At 46.1% G+C, this 19,840-nt stretch overlaps 1 protein-coding gene across 5 annotated transcripts in view; it reads left to right on the top strand.

Annotated features, from left to right (window-relative positions):
* The window catches only part of Atxn1 (ataxin 1), a 399,758-nt gene that overhangs the window by 279,839 nt on the left and 100,079 nt on the right, over window positions 1–19,840 (top strand). The gene's annotated exons all lie outside the window — the stretch shown is intronic.

The raw sequence follows: 19,840 nt of genomic DNA, 5'->3' as shown, positions 1-19,840 counted from the left end.
AGTCAGCTAATGAATATCAGAAAAGAAGAGACTTCTCGTCAGAATGGAATATAAGTAGCCCTTTTCTGCAAGGAAGTATGCTTTCAAATTCCACCCATCAGGGCTGCTGAAGATCACCTGAATTGGACTCCCAGACAAAGGGCTGGTGCAGGAGAGCTTCATAAGCTGAAATCCAGCCTAGTGATTTTCAGAGTTTAATTGCAGGATCACCACTACTATCCTTGATGGGAATTTTGGGAGACATTCTAGTTATTCAACAAATACATAGAGTGCCATCTCTGCAGCTCCTGTGGGCACTGAGCCAAAAGTCTGTCTCCTGCCTTCCTTCAAAAGCTTTAGGCTAGAACAAACAATGTGCATAACAAGGAATAGGCTGGCAACATTACATGTGTTGGGGCTCTCAAGACCATGGAAAGGCAGAGTGTATGATCAAGGTGTCAAGAGGAAAAGGGAGATCAGGCTCTTTGTTGTTGTTTTTAAAGATGGGGTCTCAGTGCTGGTCTGGAGCTCACTGTGTAGACCAGGCTGACCTCAGATATGTAGAGATCTGCCTGCCTCTGCTCCCTGAGTGCTGGGATTAAAGGAGTCTGTCTGCCACCACACTCCACTGAGGATTATACTTTTTGACATGGTAACTGGAGAGAGAAAACTGCATGAGCAGAGACCTAAATGAGCATGTTTTGTGTGTCTCCAGGGTGAAGACTTTGACGTAGGGATAAGACTGGGCCGGGAGGGCAAGAGAAAACCTAGGGAGTCAGTGTGCTGGCTGAACAGTCACAGGTAAAAGTCAGTAAGCCAGACCTGGGACATCAGAAAGTTGGCATCAGAGTCTATAGAGCCATCCAGGCCTTGACAAGAACCAGCACTGTTTTGAACACAAGCATAGTAGGAGCTGTCACAACCATAGTAGGAGCTTCAGAAAGGGTTTAAGGAAGCATAGATTGGTCCTGATGCAGACCTTAAGATCACAAAGATGGCTTTTACCCCATACTATATACTTGCATGGGAACTTTTATACTCGAACTTCTGCATTAAGCAATTTTCTACTATGTGAAAAATAGGGGCATTTTAGAAATGACAGTTAGTAGTGAAAATTCAATTTAAAAATAAAATGCAGATGCTCTGAGTCTTCTGGGAGTTTTAAGCAAGTATAAAAGCTGCATACTTTCATAAAGATGAAATTAGAAGTCTTCTATGTAAAATGTTTAAATACCCAACCATGACCTTGGAAGAGCTCATGCTGGGCACCAAGTCTATCCCTTTCTGATGACCACTCTTCCTATCGGTACTTTTATTAATGATGCTGGGGTCCTGTTGTCCATCAACCTGGCAAGTCAGATTTGCTAACCAGGGAAACTGAGTGACCTGCAAAGGACTGGCTTCTAATGATACACACAATCATGAGAAATCGCACGCCCACATACATGCACATGTACACACACACATGCACGCTCACACGCACGCACTTTGAGATAGGTCCTGCCTCTACTGCTCAAGTGCTGGGATTGCATGTGTTCCTATACCTAGTTTTGCTGCTGGATTCAGCTGAGCTGGATCTCCAGCCCCAGAAATCTCTTCATTTTAAAGAGTAAGGGTTTTGCAGGGGCGGATGTTCCCAGGGAGCCCAGGATCACTTATTGCTTTTTTAAGATTTTGCATATGTGGAGCCATGCATGACGAGGCACGCCTGCAATCTCAGGACACGGGAAGTAGAGGCAGGAAGATCTGGAGTCAAAGCCCTCCTTAGCGACATAGTAAGTTTAAGGCCAACCTGTCCTGAATGAGACCTTTTCTTAAAATCTAAAAAAAAGAAACCACTCCAGAAGCATGCATGCCTTCTTTGTTACCAGGCTTGCTTTTCATACAGGAGGTACATTCTGTAATTTCATGCAGATACTGTTAGCCTTGAGTTTGTGGACTACAGGTACCCAGCAAGCTTTACACAATATGTTTGGATTCTCTACTCCCACAATAAAATTTTTGTTTGGGTTTTTTCCTACAGAGTCTGTATGTGTAGCTCAAGCTGGGACTACAGCTCCGTCACTATGTCTGACTCCCCATAATAAACTTACGACAGTTACTGATGCATGACCCTCCGAGGATATATTTTATTGAAAGGAAACAATAACACGTGAGGAATATTTTAGGCTATTGTAGGGGAAACACATTTGGGGGTTAAATTGTTTAAAACACTCTGAGAAGTGGAAATTATTTATTGCATGCCAAAGAAAGCAAACCAGCATGTGTAAAAGCCCCACCTGTGGCGTGTATTTAAAATAAAATGGAGTTTTCTAGGCTCCTTTCCCAGCAGCTCCGATTCAGAAACCTGGACTCTGCAGACTTTTCATTTTAATAAGTATCCCAAAGGCTGACACTGGGAATGTGAGTTTTAATAAATACCCCAGTGACAGCTGTGGGAATGCGCATTGGAGAAACACGACTGAATTCCCAGAAGAACTAGACTCTCATGTTTACAGCACACACGAAATAAGTCCAAACAGAGAGATCTGGAAAGACGCACGCTTCTGCCCCATCACCTCAGCCCAGTCAACAGGGTCTCCTCCACCCGGGGCCTGCATCAAGGTTATTTTGAATTAAATTCAAGCAGCATGCCATCCATTGGTATTTCGGTACTTAAATGACTCCGACCTCTTTTTTTCCATACAAAGCCACAATATTTGTGTGTGTGTGTTAAAAATAGTAATAAAAGTAAGCTCGGGGCTGGGGAGATGGCTACGATTGTAAGGTGCTTACAAAGCACAAGATCACAGAGACCTGAGTTCAAGGCGTAGAAGCCACATACTGAGAAAACAAAAACAAAAAAGGTAAGGAATAAAACCTGAGGTTAACCTTATACCCCCTTAACCCCACACTTGCACATCTGCCTACACACATGTACCCACACACCTATGAACGCACACATCAAGACAATAAGTAACAGTCACACACACACACACACACACACACACACGTGTATTTCTTTGAATAAAGATCCAAATAAATGTAATCTCCATCTCCTAAGCCTCTTGTATAGTCCTGTTAGCACCTCCGTCTGTTTATGCTGCTCTCTCTCTCTCTCCCTCTCCCTCTGTTCCTCCTGAGAAACCAAATTTGTCTGCTGAGCTTGCCTGCAGTTGGATTTGGGGACTGCATCCACATGGCGTTGGTAGCCATAGTCCTGCGGTCCCTGCCCGTCCTGGCATTTGCGAAGACTTCTAGAAGCCTTGCGTCATTTCCTTCACTTTGCCTGCCTTTGTCAGGCCAGCTAATCGCTGGCGTGTTGACCTCACCACAGGAGGTGATGTTATTGCCGGCCTGTCTTGCACTGAGAACCTGATCCACATTTTCAAGCTTAAGAGGGGCTGCACGCTGGTTAGAACCTCATTCTGCTGTTCCTCATTCACTTATCTGTGGGGCTCGTTATTCATGAGAAGAAACACCCTTACATCCTAAATGTGTTTACTGAGCAGGGCTTCGGGTCTTGTACGAATGCCTGATGCTTTCCTGCCCTTTACCATCGCTCTGGTTCATAGTGTTCTCTTGAGTCACCATGATTTTTAAAAGTCTTCTCTCAAACTCACAGATGGCTCCCTAACGGTGGCTGCCCTTCGCGCTCATAAAAACACGTCACTTCTGGCCCTGGGGAACCTAGTCGGCTGAGCAGATGAGTGCTTTTGGTACACTCCTAGCTGTCTTTGAACGCAGTCTCACTTAGCCCAGGCTGGCCTTTGAACTCTTGACGCAGCTGAGGATGACCTTGAATTTCCTCTCATCATGCTGCCTCCACTTCCCACATGCAGGGACCTCGGGCGTACCCTGCCGTACCCAGCTTCACTCCCGGTCTGTGATAGTCCGCTTCACAGACTCACCATCTGTTCCGGGCTCTTTGTTTAACGCTATTTTGTTTTTTTTCTTCCCAACTTAATCTCCTAGAGGCTTCCCCTAAAACCTTCTTTCTCTTTCCTCATTTCTTTTTGATCATAAAGTCATTCTTCTCTTCCATTCTCTATTGCCCACACAAGGGAGGCGGCACTCCTTTTGCCTTGCATTTTCTCTTGTTTAATCTTCTTTCCTATTTTTTCTTTTACCTAAAACCCTGTGCCAACGGCTTTGCATCCCTGGATCTAAATCTTGAGTCTCTCCAGTCATTTCCAAGCCTCTTCATCCTGTTGGCCGTTCCTTCCTATCTTCTACTTTCCCAATCCTTCTGAGCTCTTTTGAAGCATTAAAGTTTCCATCTGTGTTGTGGGCATGATTTTGTGGTGAGAATGTTAGTCTGATTTTTTTTCCCCTCTGCTCATAATAACAGCACTGAATCTGACCACGATCCTATTTTGTTATTCATTCTTAAGTGAATTTTTCTGTTTTTTTTTTTTTTTTTTTGAAGACAGTGAGGCAGAAGAGCTAGCACAGACTTCTAGCTCCAGGGTTCCCCAGCTTTGCAGTTTGGTACATCAGTGAGATGATGGAGCGAGAGCCATGCTTTTTGCTCCTATTTCTCTGCCTGCCTCATTTTGACTCGCCCCCTCCCTTTTTTGATCACATCATCCCGATCTTGTACAATGCGATTCTCCTCGCAAAGGTTTCTGCATGGGTTTGAGGGATGGCTCAGCAGTTAAGAGCGATGTTAAGTTAAGGACCCAAGTTCAGTTTCCACCACCCACGTGGCAGCTCACAAACACCGGTTATTACAGGTCCAATGGATCTAGCGCCCTCTTCTGGCTTCTGGTATTGCGTACATGATGCACAAGCTTAGAGGAAAGACACACAAAAAGAAAATAAATAAATAGAAAATAAGAAAAGAAAAGCTGCTGCTTTTGAGAGTAGCTTTATTGTGTGTGGAAGCTTAGTTTTCTTGGTTTTGAGAGTTTTTGTGTACCATACCACTTACTGCCCATTTCATGAATGGACACCCCCCCCCGCCCGCCCCGTGCAACAGTATGGGGGGTGGGGAGGTAGGATCTTTAAGAGGTAATTAGGCCATGAGGAGTCCACTCTTATGAGTAGATTTGTGTTTGCATTGTTACCTTGCTGGTTGCTGTGACGAAATGCCTGACAGAAGCAACTTGGAAGGAAGGGCTTATTCTGGAGCACAGTCCATCATGGCAGGGAAGCCGGGGTAGCGGGGGTGAGAGGCCATGGGTCAGGAAGCAGAGGGAGGTGAGTGCTGGTCCTTGGCTCCCTCGCCCTGCCTTTCCCAGTCTGGAACTCTAAGCATGGAGTAGTGCTGCCCGCTCTCAGGGTCAGTCAGCCTTCCTCAGTTCCTCCCTGCAAAGGCCCAGAGATGCATCTTCTAAGTGACTCTCGATCCGGTCAGGTGGACCTGAGAATTTACCATCCCAGTGCTGTAATCCGGGGGGCGGGTTCATTATCTGCCAGTGCTCCCTTGTCGCTTCCCCTCCCCTCTGGATGGGAGTTTCCTTGACACCGGGCTTCCCAGAATCTGTGTAATAAATAAAATCTCCGTTCTTTAAACATTGGCTAGCATCGACCGTTAGGTTTAAAACATTCCAGAGAAGACTTAAGAGTGCGCCTGAGCACCCTCATGTGGCTCATCACACGAACGTGGATTCTACTGGGTCCCTTGCCTGTTGGCTGCTGCTGTCCCTAAAATCGCTCATCAACCTGCTCACCAGCCTTTGGCGCCTTTGGGGGATTCTTCAGCCCCAAGCCTCTTGGCTCCCGCTCCCTTTCTTCCCCGTGGGCTCACACTCTGATAGCTCCCTCTTGATGGTAGCCCCGGACAGTTCAGTGGCACCCATTCCTGTCTTCTGGGGCACAGGTTACAGGCTCCCATCTTTCTGGTTTGGTGTTTTCCACAGAGTTTTGCTGGCATGACCCTAGTCCGTGTGTTCGTGCCACCATTGCTGTAACTGCTGTCTTCAGCGGGGAGGAGGTGAACAGAGATTGGGGAAGATCAGTAATCCTCCCCACCTTTGGCAAGGGTGCACCATCACCCCAAACCTTGCTTGAAGCCTTTAATGGTTTGGGGAAAGCTGGGGTTTTTTGGTTTGTTTGTTGTTGTTGTTGTTTTCTATATCCCATCCTTATGAATTCAAGTGAAAACACTTGCAAATGTGAAAGGTTTGGTTTCAATCATATATTTTTAGTAAACATTTTATTAGGGAAAACAAAACAGGAAAAAGACAATGTGCTTCAGAAAAAAAAAGCACTCAACTGGTAGTCATTACATTTCCATTTAAACACTTCCAGCTGAGCACGGTACCAGATGCATATAGTTCTAACACGTGGGAGGCTATTGGTGGATGGAGGGTCGGGGGTCCTAGGCCAGCCTGGGCCATCTAGCCATGCACTGATGCTGTCTCAAAAAAAGAAAAATCATAGTGTTTCTTTTCTAAAGTAATACAGTATGAAAACAGCAGAAGACAGAATGATGCAGGCCATGTTTAGACTGGACTGTGAGCTCTAAGTGGCAGGCCTTGTCATTCTGGAATGTGCTGCAGTAGCTTGGTTAAGTCAGGGCTCCTAAGTCCCCACACTCTTTTCATCCTAAGCCCCAAGTTCCCTGACTCCAAGGCCCTCTCTAGGGCCGAGAATTGTAACTTATAAACTGTAGTTGTCCAGTGGTCAGCAGATGCATCGCTTACAGTTACTTATTCATGATTCTTTTAGCGCCTCTTGCCAAAGGCTCTTGTTTCCCGAGCTGTTCAAATTTGGATCTGCAGAGGATCAGTCATGAAAGGGGAAGTTCCGAGTCTCCTCCTTGGGAAACTTTTCTTTCCTAGTGCTAGGAATGACTTCTAGATCTGATTCCTGGCCTAGAGGAGACTCCAGACCAGAACACTGACCTGCTTCCTTCTGCTTCAAAGTCGCCATGCATGCCATGTTAACGGAGGGCCTTCCATGTACAAAGCAGCTGTAGGGGCTCAGGTGCTGAGCTAGCAGCCTCTCTTCTGAACCCACTCTGGTTTGGTTTGGTTTTGTCTTTCCACAGATTCCAGGATCGCCCACTGACCTAAGGAGCCCCGTCATTAAATTTCCGTCTGTTTCATGAGTATTTCTCTGGGATGATCCTCACTGGATTTTTAAGCAATATTTACTTTATACTGTCTATACCTTCTGTTATGTGTGTGCGTGGGTGGAGACGTGTCAGAAGGCCCGTGGGAGCCCTTGGAGGTGGGACGAGAGGTGTTCGTGTGTCACCCAGTGAGAGGGGCAGAGAGCTGAACTTCAGCCTCCTCGCTGAGCAATAAGCACTCTTAACTGCAGTTCCGTCTCCCCGACCCCCTCCTTGCTGGGTTGCTATGTGAATCACTCTTGGGTGAACCGTAAGGCGTAAGGAAACTAGTCATTGAACTCCTCCGTGTGATAAAGGAAGGCTGTTTTGCTGCCCAGCTATGGAGCAGCAACGGTGAACTTCGAGTTTCTAACTAAAGGTGACTGTTCACAGGGTGAGATCAGCCATTGCCAACAGGCCATGCTAAGTGCTGAGCTCAGTATCCTGAAATGTGTCACGCCTGGAATACTTGTGAGCAGAAAAGTAAACGAGGAAACAAGCACACAAGCATGCTATTTCGTTTTGAAGATTTATTTTTAAGTGTGTGTGTGTGTGTGTGTGTGTGAGAGAGAGAGAGAGAGAGAGAGAGAGAGAGAGAGAGAGAGAGAGAGAGCATGTGCATGTGAAGACAGGTGCCCTTGGAGGGCGGAGGCACCCAGTGCCCTGGAATGGGAGTTACAGGTAGTTGTAAGCTGCCTGCTGTGGGTCCTGGGACCCCATCTCTGGTCCTATGCAGGAGAAATCAGTGCTCTCTTAGACTCTGAGTTGTGTCTCTGCCCTAGAAACTCTTCATCTCTGCTTAAGTCTCTCATCGGGATCACCTTTTTATTTGTTGTTCTCCAGATGGCAGAGATTAGGTTTCTGTCCCTAACCAAAGGTTATCTGATCTTAGCGGCATGGCCATGTTACGTGGCACTCCCTGCCTTGGCACTGGTCTGTGGCAGTGTGCTCCAGGACACGGGAGCTTCTGTTCCCACACCGCCTGCCACCAGCTTGCTGCATTAGAGCAAGTTCTATCACCAGAGACAACCCATGCCTTCGGGGAGGCGTGGCTAGACTTCACCCCATCCTGTGGGCCAGGACAGAAGGGAATGTATAACCCATCCTTAGCAGCATTTTATCCCCCTTAGTTTCAGTCACCTGTGGACAAATGCAGTATAAACAGATTAATATTTGTCTTGGATTTTCAAAAGAGAAAAACCAAATTTGTGTAACTTTTGTTGTTCTATAGTATAATGATTAATTTATTTTGAGTTATTGATCTCCTACTACACATAATTTTTAAGTTAAACCTTATCATAGATGTGTATGTATGGGAAGACTACATCGCATACATGGAGCTGGAACTAGGTATCCACTGGAGGGCTTAGACTGCAGCTCACACATGGGTGGGGGACAGCTGTGCCCAGAGTTCTGCCCAGACTACAATGGAAGCTCGCGGAGAGGAAGGAGCAGTTTGTTTTCCTCACTCAGTCTTTCACTCCTAGCAGCACAATGCCTAACTAACCAGTGCTTGACTTAAGCAAATGAAATGCATCAGAGGACAGCCTGGGACCTAAGGAGAATGAGGAATAGCTCTGGGCCAGTGAGGTGACTTAGAGAGGAAAGGCACTTGCCGCAAGCCTAACGACCCGACTGTGATTTCCAAGACCCACACGGTAGAAGAACAGACACTACAGCAAGCTGTCCTCTGACCTCCACATGTACACCGTGACATGCACGTAGTAAGTCAGAGTTAAAATGCGCAAACATGTGCGCACACACATGTACACGCGAACACACACACTCACAACTGTAAAGCAGATAAAAAGCTGTACCGTTGGCAGTGTGCCATAATGAATGGCTAGTCGCAGATTCTGCTCGGTCATCAAGGAAAAAAGAAGAGGCTGGAGAGATGTCTCAGCATGTAGGAGCACAGGCTGCTCTTCCAGGGGACCCAGACTGAGTTCCCAGCACCCACCTGGCAGCTCACAACCAGTTGCAGCTCCAGTTCCAGGAGCTCCGATGCCCTCTTCTGTCCTCTCTGGACCCCAGGCACGTGCATGGTCCACAGACATACATGCAGGCAAAAAAACCCAGACACATCAAATAAAAAAAAAAAAGAAAGAAATGATGAAATTTATTCCCTATTTTAAAAGGAACATCCAAAAAGTTGAAATAAATAAACATCTTTGAAAAACTTCTTTGTGGCAAGCAAAGTTTTAGAAGGTGAAGAGAGAGAAAACAAGTTTTGTTGGATAAAACAAAATGTATACTTTACATCCACACAATTTCCTAGTAATACAAGTATACCTATGAGGAGGAATTGGCTCAAGCCCAGCAATTCTTGCCTCTGGCAGCTGAGGGAATGCAGGTAAATGAAATAACAGCAATTAAGAAAAGGGTTATGCTGAGTTGCATGTCATCCCCTCTCATGAGTTGTGGAAGAATTGCCAGGGCAGCTACAAAATGTACAACAGCAAAAGTGGGAAACAATGAGAATCTTGGATCATCTTCGTCTGGAGAATTAAGATTTAGCTGTTTGATGTGTGCATTTGTTCCTATGCATGGAAAAAGATGGAACCCAGAATTACCATCAATGCCCATTTTTGAAGGCTTTTGGAATCTTTCTATAGCATATGGCATCAGATTAATTTGGGGTTCCACTGCTCTCTGTCTGATGTGGGCATGCTGAATTGTGAGGTAATCGTCTAGCTTTCATGTTTGCTGAGTGCTTTTTGAAAGCTGCTGGGTCCAGAGGCCTGAGGTCATGTGATGACCCCGACTTAGAAGATGGGAGATGGAGGGATGGAGCCAAGAGATGAACGGCTTTCCAGGGCTCTGCAGGGGACCCTCAGTAGAGCAAAGACCTGGGTCTGTGGGCTGACTCTGGCTTCACCATTTCCGCTCTTATTTTGAGCACTTCCTTTACTTTTGCTTGGTTTCTTACCCTCCAAATACTCCTCTATTCATGCTGCTACGCCTCTTCATTAGTCAAACGGAGGACTGTAAGAGAGAACAGGTTGTGTAGACAAGGCTATCCCGCTGACCGTATCCAGGCATGGATGTGTAGACGGCCCCAGAGGTTTTAAAGCTTTCAAGTTGCCTGTTCCCCACGTGACAAGTGCTTGCTTGTCTCCCTATAGGTGTAGGGTTCTGGCTTTTTCCAGCTTCAAAAAGCTCCTAAGAGCACCACCGGATTTGCCCCACCCACACACCTTGAAGACAGCCCTGTGGGAATTGAACACTGAACAGTTTTTCCCCCCCGGGGGACAGGTAAGTTGGGACACACTGTGCTAGTAAAGATATATTCAGAAGGAGGGGCCTGCCAGCTGCCGTGAGCAGAGCCATTGGCTCGATGTCCAGGGGAGACCGGACTGGACCATCACCCAAACTACAAAACTTCTCATATTTATTCCAGAAAGCGAGTTCAGACAGCATGGCCTGCTACTTAAACAATCAATATTTCAATGCTTATAGACTTTCAAGAGGCTTCTTTCAATCTTCTGTTCTTACCAAGTTTCTGCATCTACTACACAATGGTACCAAGCCCGTGACAAACATCCATTGTGTTGTCACCAGATAATGGCGGACACAGTTCAGGGCCGCAACGGGGAAGGGATTTCTTTCTACTTCCCTCCCGCAGAATGTTGTTTGCTGTGTATTTTCTCTGCGCTGAGAGGTGAGGATTGAACTCTGCCGTGCCTCAGAAAAGATCCAGAGAGTTTAACAACATTCATTTTGAGAGATCGAAATACATTGAAAGTTTGTGGAAATGTTTGAATACCAGCCCAGGCACTGGCAAGCTTCCATTCAGGCTTGGTTGTAAATGTGCACTTGGCGACGAGGTTCAGGCCCTTCATCATTTACAAGCTAAACTCTCCTTTTTCTAGATTGTCAAGAGAGGAGGGAAAAAAGAAAGAAAGCAGAAATAGGGTAAGCAAATTTTGTGATGGTGCTTATGCGTGTGCAGACACGCACGCCCCACCCCCACTGCCTCTTTCCAAACTTGGAAAGCATATTTTAACAGCCCCAAGTATATCTGCATGATTGATCTACATCAGAGCCTCTTCTCCTTTTTTGCCTCTCCCTCTCAGGCTTTTAATTGTATAGCTCAAATGTTTTAACTATTAAGCCTATTTGCTCTTCAAGCTGTAAACATCCCACGAAGCTAATAAGCTTTAGGAAAGAAAAGGAAATTGATATTTTAATATCGAGGTTCCACAAAGCCAAAGAGGCACCATGCAAATGAACGATGGGGAGAGACGGATTTGCATATCCTTGTTGGTTTCGTGATGATATTCTCAGCATGGGCCTGGAACACTTGCATTTTTGTTTTTTTGGTTTTTTTTTTCCCCCTCTTGGGGTGATGCATGTACTAGCAGCAGAGCCCTGCAGGGTCAATTTAGCAAGTGTAACACGCTGATTTTCTGTGCGGTTTCTCAGAACCACTGAGCAAAATGCAGTAATAAAAAGAAGCAGAGGAAAAAAAATGACTTTTGAAGTAAATACTTTTGGAGAAGGGAAGGAGCCTTTTAGCTCTTATTTCATGCAGCCCAAATCGATGAAAGTGTACAGAGCTGAGAATGTAGCTCTATGGAAGAGTTTCACATGTGCAAAACGGGTTCCATTCTTAGTCCACACATTATAATGGCAGCAACAAGATATGTGTGCACCGAGGTCGGGGAGATAGTTCAGTCAGTGATAGTGCTAGCTGTGCAAGCATGATGACATGAGTTTGGATTCCAGCATCTATGTAAAAAGCAGAATGCTGAGGCTGTAGAGATAGATGGCTCAGAGATTAAGAGCACCGTCTGTTCTTCCATAGGGCCCGGTTCAATTCCCAGGAACCACATGATGACTCACAACCATCTATAGAGAGATCTAGTGTCCTCTTCTGGTAGGCACGTGTACATGCAGGCAGAATACTATACACATAATAAATAAATAAATGTATGTATTTTTTTAAAAAGGGCAGAATGCTGTCGCATGCACCTGCTCCCCCAACTCTGGGAAAGCATAGTCAGGAAGATCCCTGGAGCTTTCTAGCCAGTTAGCCTAGCCAATGGGTAGCTCCAAACCAAGACCTTCCTTGTCTCAGCAAAATAGGGTGAAGAGTGACTGAGGAAGACATGCCCTGTGGACGTCCAGCCTGTGAACACAAGCATACACACACGAACATGCACATACATATATGTCCCATATCTGTATACATGTATACCCACCCGTTTCACCACCACCCTGATACCCTAATGCAACCAGCATAACGCCTGCCCATAGACTGGTCCTTTATTCCTGTACAACTCTTGTTCACTCTACCATGGCTCATCAGAAATGCAAGCCACGGAATCTGCTTTTGCTCGTCGTGTTATAACAACAACAAATAGTAGCCTAGTGGCCGGGTTGTTTAATTAACTGTCCATTTGTATGGCAAGTTGCCGGCCCAGTAGACATGAGCAGTTACATGATGGCTAAGAGGGATTTTTAACATTATCAAGGCCTAGATTCGAACCAGGTCTGGCAGAGATTCTGCATCCTACTCCCTCATCCATAAATGAGGATGATTAAGTCCTTGTGAGGGTTAAACCAGAGGGATTCGGTTCTTGGCCTTTAGGCATCTCGAGTGTGGGATTAACAGAGGGACTGTGTGAACTGTAATGCCTGTGGTGGTGGTGGCTCTCAGCACCTTCCAAACTTTAACCATTTTTTTTTTGTCACATCAAGGTAGCATTCCTTTGAAGGAAAAGGAAATGAGATTCACCCCTGAAATTAACTTGGAGACTTTCAGAGGGTCCCTTTCAACTTGTAAAGATTTCTGAAGTCAATTTGCCCATTCCTGCCCACACTGGTCCTATAACATCCCAGGAATAAAATCTGCACTCAGGTTTAAAAATAAAATGGGTGGAACAAACTGAATTAGAAGTCCTTGGCAGACATCTCCCCCCCAGCAGAATGTTCTCCCAATTGGCGAAATTGCAATAAAAAGAGATGTATATTTTTTTTCTTACTTTGCTCTCCTCCTCTCTCCATGGCCCCCCAGCCAGCTGTTTCTCTGTTCTAAAAGCCCAGTGCACTTGGAGCTTGTCTCACCAGCCCTCTGGTATCTCCCCAGAACACCACTCCCACCCCAAACCACCTACATCTTCACAGACAGACCCCCATCCCCAGAAAACAAAGCAAGGAGAAGATGCATTCCCTGTCTGTATTCTGCTGCCTCAGGGAAGGTCACAAACAGGAGAGGGCTCTGCTGTTCTCTGTTGTAAAGACTGCCAAGAAAATAAAAGGGGAAAAAAAATCTTAAATGTATCCATTTCTCCCACCTCTTTTTTTTTTCTGTAAATACTCAGCCCTTTTTAGAGAGACGCTTTTGATAGTGTTTTATCCCAGCAACCACCGTGAACCTTTAGTGTTCTACTGCTCCTGGATCCCACAGGGATGACTCAGGAAAGCGAGCAGGAGAAAGCATGCTTGGCAAGACAGGGCAGAGAATCTTTTGCTCATACACAAGCCCCTCTTATCCCTAGCATCCAGAAAGGATGAAAAGATGAGATGGTGGGATGCATTCTGTGGCTAAGCTAAATGAAAAAAAAAACAATAATAATAATAAAATAAGGACATTTGGGTAACAACACACAGCAAGACAAGTAACTGGAGGAAAAGGCAAAGCCCTTATATTAAAATTATGTCTGACACCTTTAGTCCCAGCACTTGGGAGGTGGAAGTAAGGGAACTCTATGAGTTTGAGGCCAGCCTGATCTACAAAATGAGTTCCAGAACAGCCAGGGCTACACAGAGAAACCTTGTCTTAAAAAATCATGTATACACACAATCTTCATATACATATATATGCATGTGTATACAGAACACCAATTTGTACTAATTATGTGTAATAACCATCAGGCTGGGCTGATGATAAGTGGTGGTTATAGTAAAACAGTTTTGTTTTGTTTTGTTTTTTTCTGCATACGTGCATGCTTGTGTGTGCATGTGAAAGTAAAGGGTCAACTCGGGTCTCATTCATCTACTTTGTTTTTTGAGACACTGGCATCTGGGTCTAGGCTCCCTGGCCAGCTAACCCCAGAAATCCATCTTTTCAGACTAGGGTTCCAAACACAAAGCCCCACGCTTCTGCCTGGCTTACATCCATGGTTCCTCTGGATGTAACAAGGCACCTTACATTTTATCCATTGGGCTCTCTGCTAGCCCCCCTCTGCTCTTCATGTGTCCTTTCTTTTTAGTGGCTTAATATTCCAATGGCTGCAGATATCTGGAAGATATTCAATGATTAACATCTTAAGACATCCTAGGAGGGAACCGACCTGCATCTCCCCATCAACTGTTTCCCCAAACGTGAACAAAGAGGATGGGGACTTTTGGGTCCCAGTGATTTAACTTGGCTGCTGCCGATTCTTTTTCATGTTAAAATGGCTTTTGTTCAATTGACTGTCAATTTTCTTTGTGTACTTTACATTGCCAGTGAGAAATTGTAGGGTCTCAATACTCTGTTAAAAAAAGAGAGAGAGAGAGACAGTTTGGAAAAAGTAGGGGGCTCCCAAAAGCTTCAGCTCAGCCTGTGGCTCCTCAGAACTGCCTTTATTCCATTCATCTGGAACAACGGCAGCCACAGGCATCCAGGTGTCCCAAGCCAACGTCTGTTGCCATAACATAATGCCTGTGCCCAGGTGATTGATGAAGACACTTACCTAGCCTCTTTTGGGAGGCTAGGAAATTCAGGAGGATGGCCCTGGCATCTGTTCAACACCAGGGCAGGGACTTCCCCTCTATCACACATAACAAGACAGAGATGGAACATGCAGCTGGGGAGATGGCTCAGTGGGTAAGAGTGCCTCCTTATACAAGCATGAAGACCCAAGTTCAAACCCCCAGAATGGGCATAAAAACCTAGGCATAGCAGAGAGTGATAGGACAGCCGATAGTGTCCTCTGGACTCCATGAATTCCCACATGCAGGCACACACACACACACACACACACACACACACACACCCCAAATGCCACTAATACTTTGAGACACTCCCCTACATTTACATGACTTCATCTGCTTACAATTACTTCCCAACAACACCAAATACTATTAATACATGAACTTGGGGATTAAGTCCCCAGCAGGTGAATTTTTGTAGGACAGAGATACATTCAGACCGTAGGTCATCAGAGGACCTCTGCCAGCTCTCAGCTTCCCTTCCCTCTCTTTTTCATCACAGCCCGTGTGCCACCGCTGCCTCTCTCCCCCATAGTTCCAGCATGCTCAGAAATGCATCTCTGTGTCCCTTTCGTCGGACCCACCCTGCCATCAGAAATGAACTGCCAGCTTCATTTCTCACCAACTGTCTCTTCCGCAGAGCCCTTCATCTTTCTAGACATTTGATCATTCACAAGTATTTGTTGCCTTGGCATTTATCCCAGCCCTCCTGATGGTGGTGTTAGTTGTGTGAAAGTGTAGCTGAGAAGGGCATCACTGGACAGGAAGGCTGGGAGTTACCTGGTATGGACGGCTGGCATTCAGATCCGCTCCCTCCCAGGAGCTCTGCACACGGAGTTGGACACCTGACTTCTCTGAGTCTAGTTCCCTGTGTACAAAACCTGGCTAATGACTGACAAAGACAGAGGCTTGGGCAAGGTAGCTCAGTCGGCAGAATGTGTGCCTCACACGCACAGCATCCTGGGTTCAACTCTGAGCACTGTCAGAAATGTGAAGAATAGTACTGGGGCTGGGGAAAGGGCTTGGCATTCAAGCCTGGACTGGAGAGTGGATCCCAGAAGCCACTTAAATGTGGGCGTATGTAGTGACCCACCTGTAATCCCAGTGGGGTGGGAATGGAGACTGAGGGGATCTCCTGAGTAAGTTAGCCGGCTAGACTAGCCAAATAAGCAAGCTCTGGGTTCCTGTGAGAGACCTAGCCTCGATATACAAAGCGGAGAGTCACCAAAGAAGACTCCCAGTGTAGCCACCAGCCACTGCACCACTGTACACGTTTACTCATACACACATGTCTGCATGCATGCAAACACGCATAAACGAAATATAATATACACACAGACTCGTGCCAACAGGTCACCACACAAAGCTCTAGTGAGGATTAAACAATTGTAAGGTTCTTGCAGCCATGTGAGTACTAGCTCGGGTGTTCGTGATGTAACAAGAGAATTGAGGTGGTGTCTTGTTCTTCCTTTTATGCCTTGTGGCAATTTCACGTATAGAGAAAACCCAGTCTAGCAAGACCTGATAGTGTAGACCTGTAATCCCAGCCACCCAGAGGGTAGATACTGGAAGATCACAAGTTCAAAGCCAGTTTGGACCAGAGTTCAAGGTTAGCCTAGACAACTTAGTGAGACTCGGCCTCAAAATAGAAAGAAGAGGACTGTGGGTATAGCTCAGTGGCAGAGCACTTGCCCAGCATCCACGAAGCCTGGGTTAGCTGGCCAGTACTCTCTTCTTTTCAAAAGAAAAGCCCCGGTCCGCAGACATTAGACAGCCCATCAGATAGATTTGTCAATGTAAAGATCTGTTCCCTTGGGTGCACTAATTTGGTGAACAGCAAAGCTTGTTGCAGAAAGGCTGTGAGGAATTTTTCCATGTGTTTCTAAATCAGAGTGTTGCAAAACCACTCAAGCCCCTGTGGAGTATGATTCAATCGTCTTTCAGCATCTGCTTTCTCTTCATGGTGCAAAAGGTTAGCTAAGCCCAATCATACAGCGTGCGTCTGTGTGCAGTGTTGTTCCTTGGGAGCCCCTGCCTGAGAGTTTCAGCTCAGCTTCCCGAGTCCTGAGCACAGAGGCAGTGGATCCATTGGTGTCCTGCCCAAACCTGAGAAGCATTTGCAGCAAAATGCAAGGACGTAAGTGTGAAAAAAATCAGAAACGAGGGTCACCATATCTTGAGTTCCTGTAACAGAGGTTAGGGGAAGGTGGCAGGGCAGGTGTCTACAAGCATGCTTCACTTCTGTGCAAGAAACAAGAGCGCCGGGGCTGGGGAGATTGTTCAGCTCCACATCAGACATGACCACCACAGGGCACCGTAATCCCAGGGCTTTGAAGGCAGGGACCAGGCAGACCCCTGGGCCTTGATGGCCTGCTGGCAAATTCTAGACGAGTAACAGATGCTATCTCAAAAACAAAACATGAAACAGCAACAAACAAAAACAGAAATGTGGACAGCCACTGAGGAATGCCACTCAAGGTTGGCCTCCAGCCTCCTCACGGAGAAACCCTGTCTTCAGTAAATCAGTCAATCAACCAATCACAGATAATATCTTTCAAGAAGAAGTGCTGGGGTTAGAAGTTGATCTCTGAAAGGCTCTTCATCAGTATAATAAATTGTGCATAATTAGGCAACCAAAATGGATACAGAAATGGACTTGATTTTCCTCTTAACTGTAAATCTTCCCCATGGACCACAGTTCTGAAAACTCCATGTTGCGGTTAAGCCTGTAAACAATCAATGCTGCCCACTGGCACTTGCAAGAAGACAAGTCAGAGACTTGACTTCCAATCCACCACTTGGTTACAAAAAATTTGCAAGGCAGCATGCCTTGTATGTTTTCCATCTGGACGCAGATAACCCAATGTAACACTTGCCTCATTTTATGCCATGGGTTATGATTTTGCCGTCAGCCACAGTGGGCCCTTGCCAGTGCCTGGAGAGGTGTTGGCTTGTCCTAACTGGGGAACAAGCATAGCTCCAAGGTGTCCAGTGAGCAGAGACCTTATTAAGAGCACCCTGGACTCACAGGGCACCCCCCCCCCCCGCCACCAGAAAACTGCCCAGCACAAAGTGTCACTATCATGGAGGCTGAAAGCTTGCTTTCCCTTGCTGTAAAAAGAACCTTCTTGGTGGGTGGTGACTGCGGTATCTGTGCTAGAGACAGCTCTGGCTGAGCACTCTTCCACTTCTGGCTCTGTAGTGTGAACTTATGCAAAACCCCTTCTTTTTCCTGGTATAACCTAGTTCATTCACATCGGCTGTGTAGAGAGAAAGGGTTTCTAGGGACCGAAAAGAGCTCGCTCTGATTTAGTTCTCTGCAAGTATGTAATGTTTGGTCATTTGTAGGTGTGGTATCCACATGGAGGCCAGAATTTGACATCCCATGTCTTTCCCAGTCATCCTCCCTTTTATTTTTTTGAAGCATGGTCTCTCCTGAACCATTGAGCTCAGCTAGACTGTATGGACAACAAGGCCCGGGGATCCACTTCTCTCCCTGTCCCCCAGTGCTGAGATTTCAGGTATGCACCATCCACCATGCCTTTCTTTGAATGTGAGTGCCAGGGATCTAATTCAGATTCCCACAGTACTGCAACAGGGGCTTTACCAACTGAGCCATTTCCAAAGCCCCTGCTTTGGGCTAGTCTGGTCTATGTCTTGCCTACTCTTGGGTAAGATGCCCCTAAAAGGTAGGGAAAGGGTCAACGAAAAAGGCCGTGTTGGGTAGAAGGAGAGGAATGCAAGAAGTAGAAAAGAAGCAGAGACAAGAATAGAAATGTGACCATGAAGGCTCATGTGGTTTGAGAGCCTTGAATTTTCATTGCAACAATTTACTGCTGATGCCTCTCTAACACACACACACACACACCATCACCACATGCATGCCAGGTGGTGTCTGCTTACATACATGGCTTGGCACTATTACTCTTTGGCTGTGACCACTTCACACGTGAACAACATGCCTCCTCCTGGAGATGCGTCCTCCATCTGTCTGCAGAAGAGCTGTCTGTTTCCCTCAGAAAAGCTGGTCCAATCCGAATTTGCCTCTGGCCAGGCTAACCAACAGCTCTTCCGTAGCGTCTGTAACTGTGATTCCTTGTTCTCTTGTGCCCAGCTGGCTTTACACTCTCACCTTTGAACCACCCTACAACCCACTTGCCCATAGCCCTCTCCTCCTTTCCTGCTGAGAAGCCTTGTCAAAGTAAATGACAGAATCCACTGCCTTCTCCTCAAACGGCTTCTTCCCCAGCACTCTATAATAATACTCCTCCATCTTCAAAAGATCTGAAGATTTTCCTTATCCCCAAATGATCCCAATTCTAGGTGAAGTCATGGATGAGTGCCTTGCCTGGCACTCTCCCCAAGTCCTGTCTGCAGCAGCATTGTGGGCCCCAGCAGCCATGGAGCCTTTGTTCATGGTCTGCTCCAGCCTGGCTTGTACTGTATGCTTGTGGCAGATAAGGGTTCATACCAGGATGGCTGTGAAGTCAAATCCTACTGTCACTATGCTGATCCAGTGTATAGACTCTACACACACACACACACACACACACACACAATGCTGCAACAGAGGGTTGTCTGCTCCAGATGTGGAACAGCGACTCAGAAGTTGCAAGTGTCCATTATAATAGTTATTTAAGGCACCATAGAACCAGCCATTAAGTGAGAGCATTGGCTCTCAATCTTCCTAATGCTGCAACCCTTTAATATAGTTCGTTGTTTTAAAACAAAATCCCAATCGTTTGATTTGACCAATAAAGATTCAGGAGCCAGATGCTGGGGTGAAAGCCCACTATCTCCAAGAGACAGAGAAAACATCCAAGTGACCTTCCTACTCAACCAACATCTCAGAAGGATAAAAGTTCCACCACGTCTTAAAAAAAACCTTCAAACTGGATGTCCCTCCTTTCTACTTCTTCTGTGTCTCTCCATCCATTCTCTGGACTTCCTCTCACTCTGTATGGGTTCCTAAATTTACTCCCTGTCAACTGGTTGCTGGCTCCACCTCTTGACCTATGGTTGACTTTCTTTAATCTTGTTTACAGAGAGCTCTTGGATTAAGTGTGTGGTAGGGCTGAGTCACACCACAGTTACCTGTTTACAGTAAACAGGAAGCTCTTG

This window comes from Meriones unguiculatus, chromosome 19, assembly GCF_030254825.1.
Source record: "Meriones unguiculatus strain TT.TT164.6M chromosome 19, Bangor_MerUng_6.1, whole genome shotgun sequence".
Taxonomy (NCBI): domain Eukaryota; kingdom Metazoa; phylum Chordata; class Mammalia; order Rodentia; family Muridae; genus Meriones; species Meriones unguiculatus.
Note: the sequence above shows the minus strand (reverse complement) of the source record. Positions and strands in the feature narration are given on the sequence as shown.